Source organism: Scyliorhinus canicula, chromosome 11 (assembly GCF_902713615.1).
Source record: "Scyliorhinus canicula chromosome 11, sScyCan1.1, whole genome shotgun sequence".
Taxonomy (NCBI): domain Eukaryota; kingdom Metazoa; phylum Chordata; class Chondrichthyes; order Carcharhiniformes; family Scyliorhinidae; genus Scyliorhinus; species Scyliorhinus canicula.
Window position 1 is genome coordinate 89382781 of NC_052156.1, and position 21722 is coordinate 89404502.

A 21722-nucleotide genomic window follows, 5' to 3' on the forward strand; every position below is an offset into this window, starting at 1 on the left:
CTCCTCGCACCCTATTCTCCCCCCCCCTCCCCCAAGGAGGCTAGGAGCGGCGGTTCGTGAATCCCAAACGCCCGGCCTTGACGCTTACGTCAAAGCCGCGTGCCGGAAATGGAAATTACGTGGCCGGTGGCGCCGAAGTGACGTCAGCCGCGCATGCGCAGGTTGCCGGCTCCAACCCGCGCATGCGCTGTTGCCATCTTCCCCTCCGCTGCCCCCGCAAGACATGGCGGCTTGATCTTGCGGGGCGGCGGAGGGAATAGAGTGCGTCTCTTAGAGACGCCGGCCCGACGATCGGTGGGCATCGATTGCGGGCCAGTCACCTTATGAGCATGCCCATGGTGCTCGATTCTCCCTCCGCCCCCCACAGGTCCCACACTTACCTGTCGCGCGCTGTTCACGACGGCAGCGACCAGGTGTGGTTTGTGAACCGGTCTGGTTCATCAGGCCGCTCGGCCTATCCGGGCTGGAGAATCGGCGGTCGAGCGAGCGGCGATTGTCCGAGCGGCCTGTCGAGAAACGCGACACGCCATTTTTTGGGGGGTGGGAGAATCGCAGGGGGTGCCAGGGCGGCGTGTCGTGATTCGCCCGGCCCTCCCGCGATTCTCCCACCTGGCGTGGGGAGCGGAGAATCGCGCCCGTTACGTTGGGAACCTGAGCAGAAAATGCAGGAAGCACACAGCCGGTCAGTCAGAGTCCGTGGAGAGGATATCAGGCTGGGTCACCTTCAACGAGGCAGGGCCTGAAGCCGAGTCCAGCCTGAAACATTCCTCTCCACAGATGCTGACTGACTTGTTTAGTGTTCCCAACATTTTCTGTTTCCCTCTCAATTGCAACGTTTATTTGCAAAATTTACATTACGGGTTGTCACCAGATGCAGGAGACTCTCAGCCAGAACCACTGGCGCTGTTTAGGGGGCCGGTTGGAAATCTGTACCTGTAATCATTCTGTCAGGTGTGGATAGAATCTCTGTGCAATTCAGGTTCCAACAACTGGATCTTGTTGTTTAAGAATCTTACAGCGGCATGTCACTGTCACCTGAAGTGTAAAAGACATGCATTTATACTGCTCCTTTCACAAACGTAGGGTTTCCTAAATGATTTACAGTCAGTGAACTGTTGCTGCTGCAACATAGGAATTATGGCAGGCAATGTGCACACAGCAAGACTCCACAATTACATGATTGTGGCCAGATAGTTATTAGATATTGTCTGAGGGATAAATATTGGCTGGGACACCTGAAAACCACCTGAGGGCAGGCAGAGCCTCAGTTTAACATCTCAACCAACAGACAGCACACCTGACAGTGCAGCAGTGTCTCAGTGCTAACACTGAGTAAAGGCCAACACTTAGTGCAGAGTCACACAGTGAGAGGCCTGAAAGATCAAACTGTATTATAATAGGAGGTGTGGTATATCAGTGGACATTGTGTAAAGATACCAACATACAAAATCCGGGCAGAACTAGGCCATTCGGCTCGTCAAGCCTGCTTCGCTATTTGGTAACATCATGGCTGAACTGTTAGTATTTCAAATTCCACATTCCCACCTGATAACCTTTGATTCCCTTTCCTAACAAGAAACTATCTAACCCCTCCTTAAAAATAGCCTTCTCTGGCAGAGAGTTTCAAAGTCGCACAGACCTTGGTGAAAACAATTCTCCTCCTCTCTGTCCAATAAGGATTATCCCTAATTTTAAAACACTGTCTCCTGCTTCTGGACTCATCCACAAGAGGAATAATCGATTCCGCTACTGTTAAGGGGCTAGCACCGGGGCCACGTGGAACACAATCGATTCCAATGAGAAACGGTGCTGGATTCACCAGGTCCGTGATTGCCACTCAAACTGACAAGCTGCATCCGCATATACACACTCCACTCCCCACACACACCATCCCAGCCACCAAGATGGCAGCAAGGCGCATGGCAGCAGGCTTCATCGATGCCGAGCTGGAGACCTTCCTGGATGCGCCAGAGGAGAGGCGGTTGACCCTATACTCTGGCCCAGGAAGGCAGCTGCCAGCCGCCGCCATTCCTTCTGCCTGGGCGCAGGTGGCAGAGGCGGTTAGCGCCACCATCAACACTGTCCGGAGCACCCAGCAGTGCTGGAAATAACCTCCTCAGGGCGGCCAGGCTGAGTAAGCAACCCTGTGCCCCGGTACCAACTCCCGTCCCACACACCCGTAACCCTGTCACTCAGGAGTCAAGCCCGCAGGCGGGGGGGGGGGGGGGGGGGGGGGGGGCACATCTCGAACATGTCCGGGATCGTCGAGTGTGCCAGGGTGTAAGTGTCATGCACAATGTCCGGGCAGCACAGGAGCACGGTGGTTAGCACTGTTGCTTCATAGAGCCATGGTCCCAGGTTCGATTCGCGGCTTGGGTCACTGTCTGTGCGGAGTCTGCACATTCAACCCTTGTCTGCGTGGGTTTCCTCCGGGTGCTCCGGTTTCCTCCCACAGTCCAAAGATGTGCAGGTTTGGTGGATTGGCCATGCTAAATTGCTCTTAGTGTCCAAAATTGCCCTTAGTGTTGGGTGGGGTTACTGGGTTATGGGGATAGGGTGGAGGTGTGGGCTTGGGTAGGGTGCTCTTTGTAAGAGTCGGTGGGTTTCCTCCGGGTGCTCCGGTTTCCTCCCACAAGACCCGAAACATGTGCTGTTGGGTCATTTGGACATTCTGAATTCTCCCTCTGTGTACCCGAACAGGCCCTGGAACGTAGCGACGAGGGGCATTTCACAGTAACTTCATTGCAGTGTTAATGTAAGCCTACTTGTGATGATAAAGATTATTATTATCGGGTGCAGACATGCGTGATGGTCACATATCAGCTGCACATTCATCGAGTGGAACCACTTTCGGTTTGTGTAGGCCTGTCATCTTCAGGTGTTCGTAAGGGGACATGCATCCCATCGATCACTCCCTGGACCCGGGGAATCCCATCGATAGCGGCGAACCCTGCTGCCTGGGCATCCTGGTGTGCTCGGTCCACATTGAAATGGATCGATTGAGCTGCCCGGGCATTTAGGGGACTCCATGACGGCACGGATACACCTGTGCACCAAGCTCTTTGTGATCCTAGACAGGTCCCCACTCGGCACCTGAAGGGACCCCGTGGTGTTGAAATTCAGGAGACCATCACCTTAAAGGCCACCAGGAGCAGGTGTCCTCCCCCATGCCCCCGCGGTGCCAGGTGTGCCATGATCTGGCAGATATGTTACACTGTCTCCCTGCTCAGCCGACAGTGATGTCCATTCTCCTATTCAAACTGGATGTAAACTTCAATCATATCGTGGTCACTGCTGCCCAGGGATGCCTTTACTCTGAGGTTATTAATTAATCCTGTCACATTACACAGTACAAAATCTAATATAACTTGCTCTCTGGTTGTTTCCAGAATGTGTTACTCCAAGAAACTATCTCAACATCATTCTATGAGCTCCTCATTCAGTCTACTGACACTAATCTGATTTTTCAAATTTATATGTAGATTAACATCACCCTTGATTATTGCTGTTCCTTTGTCACGATCAGCCAATATTTATTTTGAATACTTTGTCCTACATTGTGATAGGGGGTCTGAAGACCATCCCACTAGTGACTTATTTTCCCGACTATTCCTCATCTCTATCTAAACCGATTCGATGTCCTGAATCAAGTTCATGTCTTAACTATTGCCCCAATATCATCCTTAACAGTGCTACTCCGCCACCTTCACATAGCTTCTTATTCTCCTTGAATGTCATGTATCCCATAATATTCAGGATCCAATCCTTGTTGTCATGCAGCCACATCTCTGTAATGGCTACTCGATCATATTTATTTAGTTCAATGTGTATTATCAATTTGTTTACTTTGTTATGAATGCTACGTACATGAAGATACAGAGTCTTTAGTTTCGTCTGAACCACTCCAGCGTCAACAGCCCCGGAAAGTGCGGAATTCTCCACAGTTCCGGGGGCTAGGAGGACGGGGGAGGGGTTGGCGCCATGCACGAGTTAGTGCATTTACCGAAGAGCCAGCGTGATCTTGCGCATGCGCAGGAGGTTGTCTTCTCCGTGCCGGCCATGGCAGAGCCCTACAGGGGCTGGCGCGGAAGGAAGAAGTGCCCTCACGGCACAGGCACGCCCGCAGATCGGTGGGCCTCAATCGTGGGCCAGCCAACCATGGGGGCCCCATCTGGGGTCGGATCCCCTCCCCCGTGCCCCCCAGAGGACCGCCCCAGCTGACGTACCTGCCAGGTCACGCCGTGTGCAACCATGTCTAATCCACGCTGGCGGGACAGACCAGAAACCGATGGCCGCTTGGCCCATCGGGGTCCAGACAATTGCCTGGGGGGGCCACTGCCAATGCCCCCCGGCCGGCGTGGTGTGAACCCGCCCCTGCCCGAAAACTGGTGCCGGCGGGAAAAACGGCGCAAACCACTCCAACGTCAACAGCCCCCGAAAGTGCGTAATTCTCTGCACTTCCGGGTACTAGGAGGACGGTGGAGGGGTTGGCGCAGCGGCAGCAGGCGTCGAAGGGACTGCGTGAGTTAGCGAATGCGCCGAAGAGCAGGCGTGATCTCGCGCATGCGCAGGAGGTTGTCTTCTCCCCGCCTGTCATGGCAAAGCCCTACAGGGGCCACCGTGGAAGGAAGAAGTGCCTCACCACACAGGCCCGCCCGCAGATCGGTGGGCTCCTATCGGGGCCAGGCCACCGTGGGGGCCCCACTGGGGTCGGATCCCCACGCCCCCCAGTGGACCACCCCAGCTGACTTGCGTGCCAGGTCCCGCCGTGTGGGACAATGTCTAATCCACGCCGGTGGGACTGGCCAGAAACTGACGGCCGCTCGGCCCATCGGGGCCCGGAGAATTGCCGGGGGGGGGTGCTGCCAACGGCCCCCGACCAGCATGGTGTGAACCTGCCCCTGCCCGAAAACCGCGCCGGAGAATACGGCAGCCGGCGTCGGGGCAGGATTCGCGCCGCCCCCGGGGGAATTCTCCGACCCGGCGAGGGGTCGGAGAATCCCGCTGCTAGTCTTTACTGTTAATATATTCTTAGACGTTTTTCTCTCTGTCCCTTCCTGCCATTCTCTGACCTACAGTCCCCATATTATTATTTTGCTCTCCTGCCTTGACTCTAACCTATCCATGCTTCATCCCTCACTCTTCACACTCCCCCACCCCCTTTTAGTTTAAAACCTTTTAGTGTAAACCTCCTAACAGTACAGCCACACTTTCCCCAGTAATAACATCAGTGCCCCATGAACCAGAACCTACTTCGCCCACGTATTCAGTTAACTAATTTTATTTGCTCGATGTCAATTTGCCTGGGGCTCAGGTAATAATTCTGAGATTATTACCTTTGTTGTTCTGCTTCTTCCGTTAGTGTTTAGTTCCTCATAATGACCAAGCAGGACCTCCTTCCTCGCTCTGCCTTTGATATCCTCATGGACCATGACAACTGGATCCTCCCCCTCCCACTGCAAGTTCCACTCCAGCTCTGAGCAGCTGTCCTGAACCGGGCAGGCAATACAGCCATCTGGACTCTCGTGAAAATCCCATTTTGGCCTCACCCAATATTTTCCCAACATAGTGGGATTTCCGCCGGGGCAACAATACTGTTTGCGCCTCTCACTTGAACAGTTTCCTGTATCATGGTTAAGAATTCTCAAGACCCCTTAAGTAAGGAAGGGAAAAGTAATCCTGCACAATTCTGGTTCCTGGGTGCTATTCACTGCTGGAAGATTGGCTGAGCACGTTAGGGCTCATCTCATACACAATGGGGGGAATTTCCCCCCCAAATTTTCAGGGGTGAAAATTGATGCGAATCACGTGGCGATCTTCACGCATGTAGTCGTTTTTTTATGGAGAGACCATGATTTGGACCGTCATTGAGAGAGGCAGGGCCTAAACACGCTGGCAAGTCCAGCTCCTCAGAGATCAGGGTGACGAATTAAAGGGCTCTCCAATCTCTGGAAAATGCTGCAGACCTGCTCCACCCCTTCTCGCCAGCATCATGCACCTCATCCCCGTCGGCGATATCAGGCCCCCTCCATCCCCCAATCCACCCCACCCCGCAGGTGAGTGACACCCCGATATGGGGTCGCCAGATGCCTCGCCCTTTCATGCCACACCCATCATGCAAAATGAAGATTTAAATGTGCTAGTTGACACCCAGCGAGGATGTGAACCAGATTACACCTGCTGGGAGGGCTGAGGAATATTGTGAACTGTTTGGCACCCAGTGAAAATCCCATTTCAGGCCTCACCCAGTATTTTCCCAACATAGTGGGATTTCCGCCGGGACAACAATGCCCTCAAAAGTGGAAGAGCATTTTGATATATCAGCTGACTGAGTTATCTCAGGGTTTCTACCCCTAGTGGAAGGGCAGCCTAAAACACATTCAACGGGCTGGAGGTTGGAAGAGAAAAGATGCATCCAAAGCAATGGGGGAGGATTTAAACTGCAGTACCATCTGCAAAGCAAGCCAGAGAAATTTCTGCAGTGCCGGATGGTCCAGGTGGAGATCACAGTCCTCACAGCTGAGGGTGACAACGCTCCCTCTAAGACTGTGTGTCACCGGTCACTGAGCTAATTCAAACTTCTGGCCTCAAAACACCGCTTTTATCAAAGAGAAACATCTCTACCAGATCATTCTGGCCATCATCCACAAGGTGAAAACTGCCCATGTTAATTTTCCTCTCTTAATTCTGTGAAATGAAGACGTTTTCTCCCAGGTCTCAACTGTGTCTGCATAACATCTGGTGGTGTTCATATTCCCTTCCTCTTCCAACAATGGCTTTAAAAGATTCCATTCAGGAGGAACTGAATGGCCCTGACCACAATGGGCCTTCACAGCAGAATTAGACCATTGAGCAATGCGTGTACTTGGAGCCCGAGCACACGTTCCTTTACAATGAGGTACTGGCTCTCATCAAAGCAACTGAGAGAAATTTTTAAAGACTCCATGTACCTCAAGTAATGCTCTCTCTGACATGTTTGTGCCTGCAGATAGTCAGATGCAAACTAGATTGGCAGGTGGATTTCAGCAGCCTTTGTTAAGAAATGATCAATGACAAACATGTTGTGCTATCTTCAGAATGTCACGCTGCAGTTTGTCCTGTAAAATGTTCAGCAGCCGGGCTTTTCAGAGATGTCATTAATGTGCGAAATGGAAAAAGCCACTATTTCTCCTAACGGACATAAAAGGTTCTTTTAGTCTTCAAAACCATGAGGTCAAAACCTCAAGATCATGGAGATGCTGGAGGCACCTTTGCTGCACTGTATTCTCAGCAGCATTTAAATGGGCTGCTCGTTCCTTTTCCCGCCCCCGATATGCACTCCTCTTCTTATTGTTTCCTCTTCCATTCCTCCTCAGTTTCTCCATCTCACCCACTTCTCCATCATCTCCCGTGATCTTCGCCTTCAATTCTCCCCTCTCCTTTTTAATTCACACATGGGGTGTGGGCTTCGCTGGTGTGGCCGGCATTTATGGGTGGCACGGTAGTACTGTGGTTAGCACTGTTTCTTCACAACACCAGGAACCCGGGTTTGATTCCTAGCTTGGGTCACTGTCTGTGCAGAGTCTGCACGTTCTCCCCGTGTCTGAGTGGGTTTTCCTCCGGGTGCTCCAGTTTCCTCCCACATGTCCCGAAAGACGTGTTTGTTAGATGAATTGGACATACTCAATTGTCCCTCAGTGTACCCGAACAGACGCCGGAGTGTGGTGACTAGGGGATTTTCACAGTAACGTCATGCAGTGTTAAGGTAAGTGTACTTGTGACAATAATAAAGATTTTTATTATTGGACATCCCTTGAACTGAGTGACTTGCTTGGCCCTTTCAGAGGGCAGTTAAGAGCCAATCACATTGCTGTGGATCTGGAATCACATGTAGGCCAGACCAGGGAAGGATGGCAGATTTCCTTCCCTAAAGGACATTAGTGAACCATGTTGTCGTGGTCATCATTACTGAGACGAGCTTGAGTCACATGTAAGGAAGGAAGGCAGATTACCTTCTCTTAGCGAACCGGGTGGGTTTTTATGACACTGATGGTTCCAGCAAGAGGCACAAAGCACTTCCATGGTCAGGTCTTGCGTTGATATTCTGGCAAGCTGCCAGAGCTCAGTGAGAGCCATCACAGTTTGTAGCTGGAGGTGACAGACAGCAGTCAGAACCCCAGGTGGGAAACTAGGTGGTTCTGTGGATACCGAGTGGCTGGCAACAGCCTAAGAATTTGTGATATTGATGGAGGGGGTGGAGAGGCAAGATGGATGAACCTCACATATATCATTCTGAGAATTTTTAGTGGCCTATCAAACCCTTTTAACACCTCAATTAGATCTCGGTTCAATCTTCTGTACAAGGGAATAGAAGCCAAGTGAATGCACCCTGTCCTAATGGTATAAACCCTCCAAATCCTGCTATTACTCCTCCATAGATTTCAGTGTATCTTTAGGAAGCTGTTGATTCAGCAGGGTAAGGATTAATCACCGTGTAACTGTCTGGAATTGGTGCTTTTTAATTTCACAGGATAAGGAGTAATGTTCATAGCATTTGTGTAAATGTGGAGTTCAAGCTTATCAAGCAATGTAAGTGTTAAAAACTTGAGTCTTAACATTTGTTGGATGCGTGGCCATATGGTGCATGGGTTTATGCAGCGGGGAACAAGATGAAGATTCTAGTCAGCATATGTTATGTTAAATGTATAGAATCCAGGATGTCACACTCTTTTATATGATTGGCACAAAATCACTGTGCTAAGGAAGGCAAGCTAGATTAGAACACTAACCTTTGATTAAATTGAGCTGATTGGTCCCTTTTCCAAATAGCTGCCATGCTCTTCAGTAAAGGACATTCTCAACCCAGCTCTTTAACACTGAACTTGCTACATTTTGACTCTAGTACCAAACTGCCCACAATGTGTGGCTTCAAGTCGGAAAGCCAGTGTGAGAAATGGAAATGTCACACTCCTGCAGGGCGGGGGGCAGATTTAAATGAGTTGGAGGTTAAATCATGGTGTTAGAGATCCATCTGGCATTTAACACACAAGTACCTGATCTGGCTCTGTTCAAAGTTTCAAATAAACTAAATATTCAACTCAGGATCACACAGCACGGAAGGAAGCTCTTTAACAGATATATCTCCCTCAGCATCTCCCCCACCCCCCTGATCCCCATCTTGTCACCCACTGTTCCAGAGGACTGATGTGTTCACCTTGAACAATATGAAATTCACCAAATGTTAGAATTAGTATAACATTGAGCTGGATAGAAAGCTTCCTCCTGCATTACACAAATAAATTATAGTAATTTAAACTTACCCATCAAACATGCTGCTAACTTTATTTTTACCATACTGCTTCTGCAGCAGAGCGTTGTTTTTATAGCTGGCTGCTTCACAGGTTTGGATAGTAAGGGGATCCTGGATATAAAAAGTGGCATACCTACTGCCTCTACCAGGGCAATGGTCTCCGCTGCCAATGTACTTTTGACCACTCTTTGTATCTTTTTAATTTCCTGTGCCAAAAGGCAACATTAACCTTTCTCCCTTAGGAGAAAAATTGTAAATCTTCCCCACAGTGGTTAGCACTATTGCTTCACAGCTCCAGGGTCCCAGGTGCGATTCCCGGCTTGGGTCACTGTCTGTGCGGAGTCTGCAGGTTATCCCTGTGACTACGTGTGTTTCCTCCGGGTGCTCCGGTTTCCTCCCACAAGTCCCGAAAGACGTGTTGTTAGGTGAATTGGACATTCTGAATTCTCCTTCTGTGTACCCGAACAGGGGCCGGAATGTGGCGACTAGGGGCTTTTCACAGTAACTTCATTGCAGTGTTAATGTAAGCCTACTTGTGACAATAAAGATTACTATAACATTCGAAAAGCCAACACAGAGATTAACATAAGGAGCGCGATTCTCCGCACCCCATGTTGGGTGGGAGAATCGTGGAAGGGCCGGGCGAATCACGCCATGCCACCCTGGCGATTCTCCCCCCCCCTCAAAAATGGCGTGTCGCGTTTTGCGACAGGCCGCTCGAAGAATCGCCGCTCTCCGTTTCTAACGGCGACCGGCGATTCTCCGGCCCGGATGGGCCGAGCGGCCTGCCAAACACGACTGGTTCACGCCGGCGCCAACCACGCCTGGTCGCTGCCGGCGTGAACAGCGCACGACCGCTGTGTGTGGGGCCTGTGGGGGGACCGATCGTCGGGCCGACATCTCTAAAGGACGCACTCTTTTCCCTCCGCTGCCTCGCAAGATCAAGCCGCCATGTCTTGTGGGGCAGCGGAGGGGAAGACGGCAACTGCGCATGCGCGGCTTGGTGCCGGCCAACCTGCGCATGCGCGGCTGACATCACTTAGGCGCCGCTGGCCGCGACATTCCCGGCGCGCTGCTTTGACGCAAGCATCAAGGCCGGGCGCTCGGAATTCACGCGCCGACGCTCCTAGCCCCCCGGGAGGGGGGAATAGGTGGCGAGGAGCGGCCTCCGACGTCGGAGTGAAAGACTCCGGGTTTCACTCCGGCGCGGCTGTTTGTCTCCCTTTGGGAGAATTGCGCCCAAGATGTGTCACTCTAAACAATCCATTTCTGTTGTCTAATATTACCTAAAGATGGTAATTTCAAAACACAATTTTCCCAATTTAAATTTTGCCGATGTTTTGTTTGCTCAAACAATTTCTTCAACTTTCGGATCGTTCATTTTAGTGCTTAATTCTAAAACATCAAAATTGGCGTCCAGCCTTGTTCATCTAGACAACCAAATCAGCTGCTAATTTAACCTTCGGAGTTCCTCTTTTTCCAATTTAGAAAGCACCATATCATTTTGTGAGACCCTCCCATAAGTAATTGCTGTGGGGTTAATATTCTCCAAATAAGGCTGTTGATGTTGAGTGACATGTGAACCACTCTGCCCGATTTTTAACCCAATGTATGTGAATGCATCAGAGGCCTGACTCACAATCTTGAACTCCGTTCTAAGCCCCTTAATGACAGTATTTTCAAATTAATACTACCACCACCCCACAAAAAATCATCTACGTGCATCATGAACATGCCTGAACGTTTCTCTCAATGGTGCCAATAAAACATTGCAGAGTCTACTTTAAACTGAAGACAGCCCAACTTTAACAAAACTGACCTTAAATACCATGCTCTGGAGGCGTCATTCAACTCCAAGACACATGTTTATTGAACTTTCAGAGTACCCTTTCTGTATTTGGTGCCTCTTTCGGAGAACGAAAAAAAATGTCCCTCAAAGGAAGAAGTTTTACTATCTATTGACCTGTATTCCTAAGCATTTGTGGCTAATAGAGTCAAAATAAATCTTCAAAATAACCTTTTTTGCCCTAGGTGAATCTACCCTTACATCTTGGTCACCCAAGTTTTCTCCAAAACCTTGTGCCACCAGCCTGGCTTTAATCTTATAAGTTGCATCAAGAGGCCCCTTTTCTGTGCATATCTATCTATGAGATAGAACTCGTTGTCCCCTATCTTAGGTATCTGGGTACACCCCAAATTATTTCCAGCTTTGTAGTTCTTACTGTTTTGCATCTTTTATCAATTTATTAATTGTTTGAAGTCACTAAGACCTCTCGATCATATGGAATTCTTCTCCTTGCATCATTTCTAGTCTGTACCATATTTCTTGACCTTGTTAAGCTGCAGCCTCGGGTGACGGTCGTGTGGAGTTTGCACTTCCTCCCTGTGTCTGCATGTGTTTTTCTCCGGGTGCTCCGGTTTCCGCCCACAGTCCAAAGACGTACAGATTAGATGGATTGGCCAGGCAAGATTGCCCCTTAGTGCCAAAAGATTAGGTGGCGTTATGGGGTTAGGTGGGGGAGAGCCTAGTTAGGGTACTCTTTCAGAGGGTCAGTGTAAACTCGATGAGCCTAGGTAGGGTACTGTTTCAGAGGGTCAGTGTAAACCCTTCTGCACTGTCGGAATTCTATGATGCTATCTTCCTGAATGTCTTTACAAGAAAATTTAGGATTCATTAACAGAATACAATAGCATCCAAATTATAATTCCACAGTTTTTCCAAGTACGATGGTGTGGTGAATCACAATCCTAGTAATTCACACTGTGTTATATTGTATGTGTTGTGTCTTTGTAAGCTCGGTATACGAGCAGTTGCGCGGCTCTGCCCATAGGGGGAGATGAGGAGTTTGTACTGGGCTCCACCCTTGGCTCCGCCCATGGCACCTCCCACGAACCGGAAGTATAAAGATCTGCAGTTGTGAGTCTGCTGCCAGTTCATCTCGTCGCAGGCAGGCTCAGTTGTAAGACTATTAAAACCACTGTTCACTTCCAATCTCGCGTCTTGTGAATTGATGGTCACATCAGATGGCCGTGTCATTTTCCTTGTCAAGTTTCATATGTGCTTTCTTCATCAATGGTCAGCTCAAAGATGAAGGTATTTCACTGGATGCAACATCTGCGCTAATAAAATTATTCCTTCCGGCGATTTTAGAAGGAATCACCATTCTTTTCAGAGAGTTAAGAGTATTATCATCCCAAAATCTGAAACTCATGGAACTCCCAAATACCTTAACCTTGTTCCATTCTTCGTCACTTAAAGAGTCCAGGTAACATTTTAACCTGTCTATTCCACATACTTTAGATGTACATCCGTTGTCTAATACGGCACAGTTGAAAGGCTCTGCGTCCAGCACATTCATCACTGGACTGAAACTTCTTGTTACTGAGACAATGCCTTCTCTTTGTTTAATATTTTCTCCTCCTTCTTCAGACCTCTGTCTCATGTTTGTTTTTAAACACTATTATTTCGTTTAGGGCAGTTTATTGTTCAAAGGGATTTTGAATCGCACCTAAAACACTGATTGACCACACCCTGGGCATTTCTGGGGTTCATTTTTCTGCTGAAATTTTCCAATTCATTCCTCCTGCAATAATTATTAAAGGTGTTTCTGTCATCATTTTTAGTTATAATTCTTCTTTCGTATTTCCGATGGTGGCCTGTTTCTAGACCACCTCACCATCCCGTTAACATCCTGGGCTGGATTCTCCGCCCCGCCACATTTCAGGTTCACCCCGCCGGCGGGATGCTCCGTTACACCGGCCAATCAATGCGGTTTCCTGTTGTGGGGCAGCCCCATGCCCACAGGAAACCCTGGGCTGCCGGCAAAACAGAGCAACCCCCGGCAGAGAATCCAGCCCCCTGTCTTCCATAGTCTGTCTTATTGCTGATTGGCCCATTTGTGTCATGAGGCTGCTGGGAAGGAATAATGCCCAGGAACGTTTTCAGAACCCTTGACATTCGTTCTCACAGGGTGTATCATCCTCCAAACCTAACTCCCATCAAAACCAGAAGCCTATTCATATTTATAACTTTAGCACAGTCCAATAATTTGGACACCAGCATTGATTGAGGAATATCCAGACGGAATTTTTGCAGCCTCGAATACAATCTGTTAAATTCCATTCTATATTCTTCTCTGGAGGTATCCTCCGATTTTATAAATTTGTCAAAATCTGACCAAGCCTGATAAGCAATTAATAAGTTATCCTTTTTGGTCAATCTTATCCGTGAAAGTTAATAATGTATCCAAACCTTCATCTAAGTCCAATTGCTCCAGCTCCAATTCCAAAAATACCTTGCATTTTATAATAATAATTGTTATTAGTGTCACAAGCAGGCTTACATTAAGATTGCAATGAAGTTACTGTGAAAGCTCCTATTCACCACATTCCAGCGCCTGTTCGGGTACACAGAGGGAGAATTCAGAATGCCCAATTCATCTAACAAGCATGTCTTTCGGGACTTATGGGAGGAAACCGGAGCACCCGGAGGAAACAGACGCAGACACGGGGAGAACGTGCAGACTCCGCGCAGACAGTGACCCAAGTCTGGAAAACAACCCAGGTCCCTGGCGTTGTGAAGCAACAGTGCTAACCACTGTGTCACCATGCTATTTTTGTACAGTATTGAAAATGTCAATGTCATTCCTTGTCTTTTTCTTGGACAAGAACATAACCCATGTCTATATGTTAACTTCATTCTTCCATTCGTCATAGGTTTGACACTCAGAAAACAACGGTGGGTTGTCATACCCCCAACACTCTACCCTTGGATTCAACCATTTGTTTTCAAAGTTACTATAAGTGACTCTTCAGGTTAGAATTCAGAATATTTGGCTGGTTTTTCCATTCCTGAGGCTAAGTGCCGACGCCAACGGAGGATCCGTGGTGTTTCACAACAGGAAAACTGCCGCAAAATCCTCACCGATTCGGCTACTGGTGAAGGGCTAGCACCGGCGCCACGTGAAACACCCGCACAACGTGTGGAAAACAGTCAGAGAATTGCCGGTTCCGTGCTGCACATGCACAGGGCTGACAACTGCAGCTGCGCGTCCACCTATACCCCCCATACACGTACCGATCACCCCGGAAAAGATGCCTCCGGCTGTGCTGTACCGTGTACCTGCCCACCCACCCCCACAGCCGACATGCTGGCCACCCCACCACTCCCCCCCTCAGCCCTGGCAGAAGCCCCCCCCCCCCCCCCAGCCCTGGCAGAAGCCCCCCGGCTAGTGGCACGGAACTCGGCCGAGTGTGGCAGTGCTGGATACTATCACGCCCTCTCTCTCGCTCCACAGCTGCCACGCCAGGCTCACAACTGCTGAGACTGCTCGTGACCCACGCCGTTGGGAACTCGGCCCATCGGAGGCGGAGCATCGTGGGTGGGCCCGCTAATGACATTCTAACGGGTTATGATTGCGCGCGGCATCTTCCCATTACACCCGCAAGGGGGGGGGGGGGGCAGCACTAAAGGGGCTGCCGTTCAAACAAGCCCGACATAAATTCCGCTACCTGGGGATCCAAATAGCCCATGACTGGAAAGGGATCCACAAATGGAACCTCACCAGCCTGACGGAGGAAGTTAAAAAGGACCTGCAAAGATGGAACACACTCCCGCTCTCCCTCGCGGGGAGAGTTCAGACGATCAAAATGAACGTACTGCCCAGGTTCCTCTTCCTGTTTAGATCCATTCCGATCTACATCCCCAAGGCCTTTTTCAAAGCGCTGGACAAACTCATCATGGCGTTCGTATGGGGGGGTAAAAATGCTAGGATCCCAAAGAAGGTCTTACAAAAAACAAAAACCAGGGGAGGGTTAGCCCTCCCGAATCTACAATTCTACCACTGGGCAGCAACAGCCGAGCGAGTAAGGGGATGGATCCAGGAGCCAGAAGCTGAGTGGGTGCGTGCGGAGGAGGCCTCCTGCATGGGAACCTCCCTCCGGGCCCTCGCCACGGCAGCACTCCCATCCCCACCCAAAAAACACTCCAGCAGCCCAGTGGTGACAGCCACCCTCCAATCCTGGAACCAACTGCGGCAGCAACTTGGCCTGACCAAAATGTCGAACAGGGCTCCCATCTGCAACAACTATAGGTTCAAACCAGCACTGACCGACGCCACCTTCAAAAGGTGGAGGCAGGACGGGGGGACACTGACAGTCAGGGACCTATACACGGACGACAGGATCGCAACACTGGACGAACTGACAGAGAAATTTCAGCTAGCTGGGGGGAACGAGCTACGGTACCTGCAGCTCAAAAACTTCCTACGAAAGGAGACAAGGACGTACCCACAACCGCCACGACAGACACTACTGGAAGACCTACTGGACGCAAGTATCCTAGAGAAAGGGAACTGTAGTGACATGTATGACCGACTGGTAGATAGGGACGACACCGTACTGGACGCAACAAGGAGGAAATGGGAGGACGACCTGGGGATGGAGATCGGGTGGGGACTCTGGAGCGAAGCACTGCATAGGGTCAACTCCACCTCCACGTGCGCAAGGCTCAGCCTGACGCAACTAAAAGTGGTACATAGAGCCCACTTAACAAGAACCCGTATGAGTAGGTTCTTCCCGGAGGTGGAAGACAGATGTGAACGGTGCCAAAGAGGCCCGGCCAACCACGCCCACATGTTCTGGTCCTGCCCCAGACTCGTGGAGTACTGGACAGCCTTCTTCGAGGTAATGTCCAAAGTGGTGGGAGTGAGGGTGGAGCCATGCCCGATAGTGGCGGTCTTCGGGGTTTCAGAACAGCCAGATCTATTCCTGGGGAGGAGGGCGGATGCCCTTGCCTTTGCCTCCCTGATCGCCCGCCGTAGAATCCTGTTTGGCTGGCGGTCAGCAGCACCGCCCAGAGCTGCGGACTGGCTGTCCGACCTCTCGGAATCTCTCCAAATGGAGAAAATCAAATTTGCCATCCGAGGGTCGGACGACGGCTTCCACAGAACGTGGGAGCCATTCATGCAACTGTTCCGGGACCTATTTGTGGCCAATGTACAAGAGGAAGAATAGTCGGGGGAAGGTAGCGGGAGGGGGGGGGGGGGGCTACAGGTTCGTTACGGGGGTTCGATGGCTAGCTAAGGCCCAAAACCAAGCTAAATAAACATGTTGAGGGGGGGAGGGGGGGGGGGGGGCGCAGTTACTACTACGAAGATGCTTACCTGTAAATATGTATGTTAATTTTTGCGTGTTTGTTTTTGTTTGTTTTTTTTTCTCTCTCCTAACAATTTGTAATTTGTTCAATATAAAATACGAAAACTGAATAAAAACATTTATAAAAAAAAAAATGATTGCGCGCGGCGCCTGTCTCGATGGCGCCGATTTGGTGGGTGCGGAGCATCGGGACCTGGCGTCAACCGGCGCCCACCGCGATTTCAGCGTCTGGAGCCATTCTCTGCCTGATCGCCGTTCCCGATTTCGGCATCGGACAACGGAGAATCCCGCCCATAGTCTTTTGTCCGAAGGATTCTTAGTTTGCAATCCTTTTTCTTACAGGTAGAAACCATCCTCTGCTATCACTGTTAAGCTCCGGTAGTAATTATATAATAAGAACCAAGAAGCAAGTCTTGACTACTTTTACTCCAAGTTTGTTGTGTTCAGGAATCACTTCTCCAACAAAAGAACAGTGTCACCTGTATCCCCTTTATGTCTATCAAACAATAAGTGCAATCAATTAAACAATTAAAACCCCGGCTCTAACGTAAGTGCTAAGGAACATTAACTCTTTCCTAACATTTGAGAGGTCTGAGAATTTGTCTGATTCACCAAGCAAGTGGGTGCTGTACTTCCACCCTTGGAGAGCACAAGCCAAACAGCCCAGGGAATCTCACACTCTAGTGTGACCTGAGTTACATAACTCAGTGAAGTAATAGGTATTCTAGAATTGACTTCAGTGCCTCTAGGTTGAGGAAGGGGAGAAAATCAGCAAGTGTTCCCTCTTCCGGATTATTTAGTATGAAGTAATGCATCTCAACATTGGGTTTAACATAGATGACTGATCTCAACATGGAAGGACAAATTAATAATGATGGTCTGGAATTGGAGCACTCATCAGGCCCTAGCTCAGGTGAAGTGGATGTGTAGCACGTATGATTGATAACAAAGTCCGTTTGGCACTCATGGGTTGGTATTCACAACTTAAGCTTGGACACTGCCTGTGAGGTACGGTGAGATTAACGTTTAAAGGCTCCTTGGAGGAAAACCTCAAGAAATATGGGATGTCCACACCAACAGGAGAAAACAGCACAAGGAAGAACTACGTGGGAAACAGGAAGGAATACAGGAAGCTTAGGACAAAAGACGAGCTAGAAAGACCAGGCAGTCCCAACAAAATCAGACAATTCACGTGGCCCACACTGTGGAAAGCCACACAGGACAGCAATTAGGCTCCACAGCACATTAGAACGCACAAGTAATGTAAACAAGTGTGAGGTTATCCATTTTGGACCAAAACGTATAGATCAGGCCACTCCCTGGATGGTATGGAGCTGAAGCCAGTTGTCTGCAAAGAGAGCTGTACCAGCCTCCCCGGACAGGCGCCGGAATGTGGCGACTAGGGGCTTTTCACAGTAACTTCATTGAAGCCTACTCGTGACAATAAGCGATTATTATTATTATTATTATTATTAAGAGACGATTCCATGCAAGCAAGAAACAGCCATCTTCAATAACAAAGAAAACTAATGGGCAACAGTGTTAATAATAGGCACGCGAATGGGGCATGGAGAGCGACTGGTAGCCTTGGGATCTGTATCCTTGCAATATTCAATGCTTTCAGCAGAGTTGGTAAAATTGGTGTGCAGTGGAGAGCTTGTAGCAGTTAATACACAGTTGGACTTGGGAAAAGGGTGACTGGTATTGTGGACTAACCCACAATAAGGCAGGTATGTAACATCGCAGATACAACAATTGCAATCAATCCTCAACCTGGAGAAAGGAGTAAGAGTTAGTATGAGCAATCACCGAACAGGTCAATGCCATGAAGCAACATTTTAATATGTGATTCCTTGAGGTGCTCTCCAATTTCATAGTGTTTTAAATCGATATTGTTAATCCAATAAACCCAGATAAATCTATAATAGTGTCCAAAAGAAAAACCCCAATGTTACGAACCCAGTTGATGTTATTATTGGATGGGAAGGTCACAGAATGGAGGCCTGGCTCAAAGGACTGTAAGTTTTATTATTTTTTAGAATGAACTGTTGGATGAACTCTTAGTTAAGCGAATGTGGATGAACAGAGTCACAGGACTGCCAATTACCCAAACTCTGTACATCAGATATACCCAACCTCTGTACATCAGAAATACCCAAACTCTGTCCATCAGATACACCCAAACCCTGTACATCAGATGTATCCACACTCTGTACATCAGATATACCCAAACTCTGTCCATCAGATATACCCAAACCCTGTACATCAGATGTATCCACACTCTGTACATCAGATATACCCAAACTCTGTCCATCAGATACACCCAAACTCTATCCATCAGATATACCCAAACTCTATCCATCAGATATACCCAAACTCTATCCATCAGATATACCCAAACTCTGTACATCAGATATACCCAAACTCTGTCCATCAGATATACCCAAACTCTGTCCATCAGATATACCCAAACTCTGTCCATCAGATATACCCAAACTCTGTCCATCAGATATACCCAAACTCTGTCCATCAGATATACCCAAACTCTGTACATCAGATATACCCAAACTCTGTCCATCAGATATACCCAAACTCTATCCATCAGATATACCCAAACTCTGTCCATCAGATATACCCAACCTCTGTCCATCAGATATACCCAAACTCTGTCCATCAGATATACCCAAACTCTGTCCATCAGATATACCCAAACTCTGTACATCAGATATACCCAAACACTGTCCATCAGATATACCCAAACTCTGTACATCAGATATACCCAAACACTGTCCATCAGATATAGCCAAACTCTGTCCATCAGATATACCCAAACACTGTCCATCAGATATACCCAAACTCTGTACATCAGATATACCCAAACTCTGTCCATCAGATATACCCAAACTCTGTCCATCAGATATACCCAAACTCTGTCCATCAGATACACCCAAACTCTGTACATCAGATATACCCAAACTCTGTCCATCAGATATACCCAAACTCTGTCCCTCAGATATACCCAAACTCTGTCCATCAGATATACCCAAACTCTGTACATCAGATATACCCAAACACTGTCCATCAGATATACCCAAACTCTGTACATCAGATATACTCAAACTCTGTCCATCAGATATACCCAAACTCTATCCATCAGATATACCCAAACTCTGTCCATCAGATATACCCAAACACTGTCCATCAGATATAGCCAAACTCTGTCCATCAGATATACCCAAACACTGTCCATCAGATATACCCAAACTCTGTACATCAGATATACCCAAACTCTGTACATCAGATATACCCAAACTCTGTCCATCAGATATACCCAAACTCTGTCCATCAGATATACCCAAACTCTGTCCATCAGATATACCCAAACTCTGTACATCAGATATACCCAAACTCTGTCCATCAGATATACCCAAACTCTGTCCATCAGATATATCCAAACTCTGTCCATCAGATATACCCAAACTCTGTCCATCAGATATACCCAAACTCTGTCCATCAGATATACCCAAACTCTGTACATCAGATATACCCAAACACTGTCCATCAGATATACCCAAACTCTGTACATCAGATATACCCAAACTCTGTACATCAGATATAGCCAAACTCTATCCATCAGATATACCCAAACACTGTCCATCAGATATACCCAAACTCTGTACATCAGATATACCCAAACTCTGTACATCAGATATACCCAAACTCTGTCCATCAGATATACCCAAACTCTGTCCATCAGATATACCCAAACTCTGTACATCAGATATACCCAAACTAACTACATCAGATATACCCACACTCTGTCCATCAGATATACCCAAACTTTGTCCATGAGATATACCCAACCTCTGTCCATCACATATACTCAAACTCTGTCCATCAGATATACCCAAACTCTATCCATCAGATATACCCAAACTCTGTCCATCAGATACACCCAAACTCTGTCCATCAGATATACCCAAACTCTATCCATCAGATATACCCAAACTCTGTCCATCAGATATACCCAAACTCTGTACATCGGATATACCCAAACTCTGTCCATCGGATACACCCAAACTCTGTCCATCAGATATACCCAAACTCTGTCCATCAGATATACCCAAACTCTGTCCATCAGATATACCCAAACTCTGTCCATCAGATATACCCAAACTCTGTCCATCAGATATACCCAAACTCTGTCCATCAGATACACCCAAACTCTGTACATCAGATATACCCAAACTCTGTCCATCAGATATACCCAAACTCTGTCCCTCAGATATACCCAAACTCTGTCCATCAGATATACCCAAACTCTGTCCATCAGATATACCCAAACTCTGTCCATCAGATATACCCAAACTCTGTCCATCAGATATACCCAAACTCTGTCCATCAGATATACCCAAACCCTGTACATCAGATATACCCAAACCCTGTACATCAGATATACCCAAACTCTTTACATCAGAAATACCCAAACTCTGTCCATCAGATATACCCAAACTCTGTCCATCAGATATACCCAAACTCTGTCCATTAGATATCCCCAAACTCTGTCCATCAGATATACCCAAACTCTGTCCATCAGATATACCCAAACTCTGTCCATCAGATATACCCAAACTCTGTCCCTCAGATATACCCAAACTCTGTCCATCAGATATACCCAAACTCTGTACATCAGAAATACCCAAACTCTGTCCATCAGATATACCCAAACTCTGTACATCAGATATACCCAAACCCTGTACATCAGATGTATCCACACTCTGTACATCAGATATACCCAAACTCTGTCCATGAGATATACCCAACCTCTGTCCATCACATATACTCAAACTCTGTCCATCAGATATACCCAAACTCTGTACATCAGAAATACCCAAACTCTGTACATCAGATATACCCAAACTCTGTCCATCAGATATACCCAAACTCTGTACATCAGAAATACCCAAACTCTGTACATCATAAATACTGAAGCACTGTCCACAACAGTATCCATCAGAAAGACACTGCACCGGTGTGTAATATTGTCCGTTCAAAAATTCTGAATCCTGTTCTCAACCGTATTAGTCAGAATGACTCAAGCTATACATATTCTTTTTAATGACCTCTCACATTTACTCAGAAGGCCTGGATCATTTAAATTGCTGTCGTGACTCATAATTGTTGACAGATATGCAAAGAGGACACATGTACAGTTCCCATCATGCCTTTTTGTAAAACCTGAGTGTTAAGTTATGGAGATGACAAGTTAATTCCTATG

At 48.1% G+C, this 21722-nt stretch overlaps 1 protein-coding gene across 1 annotated transcript in view; it reads right to left on the reverse strand.

The window, feature by feature from the left end:
* Positions 1-21722, reverse strand: part of LOC119973183 (testis-expressed protein 264 homolog) — a 463785-nt gene that overhangs the window by 16888 nt on the left and 425175 nt on the right. The gene's annotated exons all lie outside the window — the stretch shown is intronic.